Here is a 6,000-nt window from a genome sequence, read left to right as displayed (position 1 = left end):
GACCGATTGCTTTCTTTCTCCTTATCCCGCAGGCAAGAGCAAGGGTAAAGGAAAAGCATGCCATGAGAAATCTTTGCCTTTGACTCTGATGATATGAGATACTTTTGCTTTTGAAGAAGTATCGTTCCACAGGTTTATTCTTGAGCTGGGCTGTGGAACTTCTTAGCAAGGAAAATGAGACTTGATCTTGAAGATGAAGCAGCACCTTGTCTCCACATGCTTCAAGGTATCATTTTCACTTGCCTTATCTGTTCTCCAGGCAGATGTGGCATCTTCTTCGGAAGTACATCAGCAGCTGAAGATGAGCACTCGAGAGCAATGCTAGGTAAGCAATCAGGAAGGATTTCCAGGCAGTCGGTTTTTAGATCGGAAGATTGACACCGAGTGCTGGCTGATTGCTCGCTTTCTCCTTGTCACAAAGACAAGGAAAAGGACAGGGAGAAAGCATGATATGAGATACTCTTGCTTTCAACCTTCATGATATGAAATACTTTTGCTCTTGATGACTTGTTTGCAGAGGTACCCCAAGGGATGAAGAATACAGAGTAACTCGAAAGGTTTCTTTGAGAATACATTCTCGGAGATGAAGAAGTGCTGAGAGGGTGTGCCTTTGCTGTGGAAGGCGAAGGTAGATACTTAAAGGACTTTTCTTCACAACCGGAACTATTCTCTCACTCATTGTCGGCAGCCGGTGGATGGATGAACAGTAGTCTTCACGTGCATTCCGCTTCTCCAGAAATTTTCGACAGATTGCGCGTGATTTACGCAACGCGGATGTGCAACTTGACAGATGCTGACACGTCTCGATAAAGCAGAGGCCTCCTTAATATCCGGAATTTGCGCTTCGAGTTCTGAGCTTCGTTGAGGGCAGAGATTGCATGTGACAAGTGCTGACGAGGCTGAGAGAGACAGATGGTTGGAATCGGCGCTTCGACAGACTGCCCGTGATTTTCGCAAAGCTGAGTTTGCGTGTGATGGGTGCCGACACGTCTGGACAAATTGATCTTTTGAAATCCGGGGTTCGGCTCGTGGTTTCTGAGCAAGCCCAGCTTTTGAGAAAGGAAACGCCGCTTTTGAGAAAAGAATCCGGCTTTTGAGAAAGGAGCCCCGACTCTTCGATTTGCGAGAGGACGCCTCTTCGATTTCTGAGGAGCGCCTATTTGATTTCTTCTTTTTATAGAGGCGTTAATTTTGTTCCACAACACACTTGAGCTCCCTCCTGTAAACACTCCCTTCTTGCATTTTTTTTTATCTTGATCAGTCCGACTCTTCTTTTTCTTCACACCTTCAAATATGTCTTGCCCTTCTGACCGTCGCCTAAACTTGAATGTTGGGGAAGATATTGATATGTCTTCTCCATCCAACATTTGGCAGCCGTCCTTCATATCCCCAAATGGTCCTCTTACAGTTGGGGATTCCATGATGATGAATGATACAACCGCTTCGGTGGTGGCCAGAAATCTGCTCACTCCTAGAGACACTAGGATACTTTCCAGGCGGTCCGACGAACTGGCTGTTCAGGACTCTCTGGCCTACAGCGTCCAATGTGCAGGCTCAGTATCAAACATGGGCCAGCGCCTCCTTGCTCGAACTCGTCAGGTTGAGTCGTTGATGGATGAAGTGGCTAGTCTTCGGCAAGAGGTCAGAGTGCTTAGGCATGAGAACAAAGAGTTGCACATGCTCGCAACTAATTACTCAACAAGCATGAAGAGGAAGCTTGATCAGCTGCAGGAGTCCGAAGTGCGGATTCAGAGTGATCACCAGAGGTTTGTGACGTTACTCCAGAGGCAACTTCTGCCTTCGTCTTCTGGCGCTTCACCAAGTGTTGAGGCTCCGAAAAATCAGACTCTGGCGCTTCGTCTTTCTGGAGGTCCGTCGAATGCTGAGGCACCGCCTGACCAATGACCAATGAATGTTATTAGTTTTCGTATTATTGTTAAATATTTTTACTTTTATGTTTTTTTATATTTAATTTAATTTTTTTTTATGTTTATTTATATATATATATATTATTATTATTATTATTTATTTATTTATTTTTAATTTTTTAAGCAATGTAAAAAAAATGTAATATAAAATATGTAAATTAAAGTGAAAAGACTTTATTTACCCTAAACAAAGTTCACACTTAAGTACACAAACAGTTAATGAATTTAAACAAGGTAAAATAAATGCAGTAAAGAGAAGGGTTTAGGAGTGCAAATCTGATCGGAAAAAGATTTGTTGAGCAATTTCAAAGTCTCCCTTCGTTGAATGCTTGGGTTGCCTCCCAAGAAGCGCTTGATTTAACGTCTTTAGCCTGACGAATCTTTCCTTTAAATTCCCCTCGGCTCCAAAGCATGGAATTTATCTTTTAATGGGAGGTGATACTTGAAATGATTCGGCAATGGTTTAAATTCAAGAGTGGGTACCTGAATCATCAAAATCAGAAACATGTTAGTATAAATTAAAATTAAAATTGGAGAATATGGCTTACTTTCTTTTTCCGACACAAACTTAATGACAAACACCACATCTGTGAACATTTCCGGGACTTTGAACTTGGCCAGGTTTACTATGATGGTTGTGGCTTGTCCCGTGTCATCAAACTCAACTGCTTTGGGCTTGATTGTCTCATGCACAGCCTCTTGGATGTATTCTTGATATGCTTCAACCACTTCATTCTCTTGAATCCCTTTTCTTGGTGTGCAAGGTTCTTTGAACGTTTCAATACCATCGGGAACTTGTTTTGGTGCACCAAGAATTGGGATATCACTTTGCACTTTTGGAAGAGCTTCCACAATGTCTTTTTCACTCTCTTTGATATTTGGAATAAAAAACCTGCAAGGAAAAAGGACATTCGGTGGAATAATGTTAGAATGAAGTGAATTTAGAACTTCCTCACCTGAGTTGGATGACATAGGGATTTGAGGAGCTTGCAGCAAGAATTCTTCTAAACTGCCCAGGTCGTCCTCCTCATCTTCTGCTTGCAGCAGCAATTCATCCATGTTCGGGCTGTGTTTGGATGGTTCTGGTACAGCTTCATCCTCCCTGTCACCTTCCAAGGTGATGGCTTCATCAATTTCAACTTCTGCCTTTGAATTTTCAAGAGTTGAGTTGGAGACTTCACTTTGCTCTTGAATCTGTGCCATGAATTCCATAATCTGCCCAACTTGCATATCCAATTCGTCCACTCTTTTGACTCGGTCATGCATCTCCTGGTTTTGATTTTCTACTCCCTGATTCAAAGAGGTGAGTAACTTATTAAGTGTATCATTATCCAATGATGTACCTGAATTGAATTGGGTTGATTGTTGTGGTGGCTGTGACGGTTCATATGGCCACTGATAGAACTCTTCCGATGGCGGCAATTGTTCTTCTTTTCGTAAACCCTGCGCCACAGAAATTAGTCCTTCAAGAATTTCATTATAATTCATGGGCATACTTTGATTTGATTGGAATTGTTGTGGGGGATGCTGTGGTGGCTGCATAGGTCTTGAATAGAACTCGTCTTGCTGCCAATATCCACCTTGTTGAAATTGTTGAGGTTCATCCCACATATAATCTGAATTACCTCTCCAATCTGAATTGTAAGCGTTGGAACATATGTTGCCCCTTGATTGGTTATAGCCTTGATATCCCAAAACATCTTCATTTGCAGAAAATTGAGGACTTTGATAACCTTGCCCATAGGGCACATCAAATGTAGGGACACTTGGCATTGTGGTCTGTTCGGCATTATGAGTCAATTGAGCAGTGAGCTGTGCCAATTGAGCTTGAATGGTTTCAAGTGCCATGTCTCGCTCCATTTGTACCTAAAATCAAAGAAAGAAAAATAAATCAAATATCAAAAGTAAAATACACAAACACCAATATAAACATAAACAAAAACAAAAATAAAGGGATTAGCAAAGTTGCTAATCCCCGGCAACGGCGCCAAAAATTTGATGCGAAATATATAAGCACACAAATTAAACCCTCTTTTGACAATTGTAGTATATGTATAAGTAGGGATCGTTCTGGACCGGGGATTAGGAGGGATTGCCAATCTAAACTAAACTGACTTACAAAAAGAAACTTAAAAACACTTAACTAGACTCTATAGACTCAAAGCACTTAAAAACACAAACAAAACAGAAATTTAACACTTTGAAACAAGAAAGTAAAAAGGGGATTTTGGTTTGGATGAATTTGAAATAAACAAGCAAGTTATAAAACTAGGCAGATTATAAAATGAATTTGAGAAATAAAATTATGGATGGATTAGTTAGAGGTCTGTTCTTCACACATGACACACTTGTATATGAATTGATTTCCAATTGCTTTTCAATAAACTATGATGCTCAACACCCCAGATTAATTAGGTACGCTTAAATTAATCCTCAGATTTTCCTAATTTCATTGAATTGGATGATTGCATACAACAACCCAAAGCATTCCCCACAAGTTCTCTACATGAATTGCATAATAGAGATACAAGCAAGAATCATTAAGTTCTATGAAAATCATAAGCATTGACGAAACACTTGTAACTATGAATTGCATGAAACTTATGCCAAGAATTCAATTAACGCGATTGTGATAAACAACCTTCACTACTCATGAATATAAACTTGTAACGATTAGGTGAAACTCATTTATATTCTAGCATCTAATTCATGCATGAAAACTAAGTATGCATCCTTAATAAACATACAAGAATCAGTTATGAATAAAATAGATAATTGAATTGCAATCACAACTTATCAAATCACAATTGGAAGAAATCAATTTAAATCTCAAGCATGTTCATGGCTTCAAACTTCCCCCTAACTAAATAGGGGTTTAGCCACTCATACTTACAAAGCAAAGATAAACAAATTTAAACATTGAAAACAAAAGAAAGAAAACACCTAAAAACGCTCCAACAATCCAATTTGAATGGCAAGCACGTCCAAGGGTCCTCCTTCTTCTCTTTGTAGCGGCACAAGGTGTGGTTTGATGGATGAGTGGTAAATTATGGTGGTGGATGGATATAGGTGAGTTATGGTGAAGGGTGGATGGGTGGATTGTGTTCTCTTTGGTTTTCTTCCTCCTCCTTGTTATGGTGAAGGGTGGATGTATTTATAGGCTAGGGAGAGGACCACTCCATTTCCTTTGCATGTGAGCTTGTGTGGGTGTGTGTTGGCATGTTTCCTCTTTACATTTACACACACATGCTTCATCATTTCAACCACAAAACACACACATTTTCTGCCCTGTTTTTCCCTTTACATTTACACACACATGCTTCATCATTTCAACCACCAAACACCCACAATTCCTACCCATGTGTGTGTGTTTCCTTTGCCCATGTGTATGTGTTTTTCCTTTGCATTTGAAGACACATGTTCTTCATTATTTCAGTCAACAATCCACCCATTTTCTGCCCATGTGTGTGTGTTTCCTTTGCCCATGTGTTGCCTTTCTCTTTTTATTAGCCAAATCTGCTTAGCCCTTTTCTGACCTTTCAGTGTTACAATGCCCATAACTTCTTCTAGAAAAATGAGATTAACAATCCGTAAATTGCTCCAGAAAATAGACATCCGTAGCTTTCCACGCATATAAGGCTAATTCTCTCATTCATTCTGAGCTGTTCGTAACATGCTTTCAAAGTCAGTAATCTGCACAGGCAGTTTTGACGAATTTGTTACTTAATAATTCACTTGTGCTACTTTTCTTTTCTTTGCTTGATAAATCACACAAAACACAAAAACATAGTAAATAGCTCAAAAATATAAGGAACTACCTAAGAAAAGACGAGTGAATTCGAAGTAAAAATATATATAAATATGATCCGATCATATGACACAAAAACGAAACGAACACGGAAAACATGACATGAATACCAAGTCTACCGAAAACCCTACCATTTCATTACTTTGCACAAAGTCCCCAAATAGTCCACAACCAGAAGAGGACAACGCCTAGACCCAAACGGCTAGTTAAGGGAAGGAGGGTGCACCTTCACTCCAAACCCTCCCACCACTTACACATGTTTAT

Source organism: Malus sylvestris, chromosome 3 (assembly GCF_916048215.2).
Source record: "Malus sylvestris chromosome 3, drMalSylv7.2, whole genome shotgun sequence".
NCBI classification, from domain to species: domain Eukaryota; kingdom Viridiplantae; phylum Streptophyta; class Magnoliopsida; order Rosales; family Rosaceae; genus Malus; species Malus sylvestris.
Note: the sequence above shows the minus strand (reverse complement) of the source record.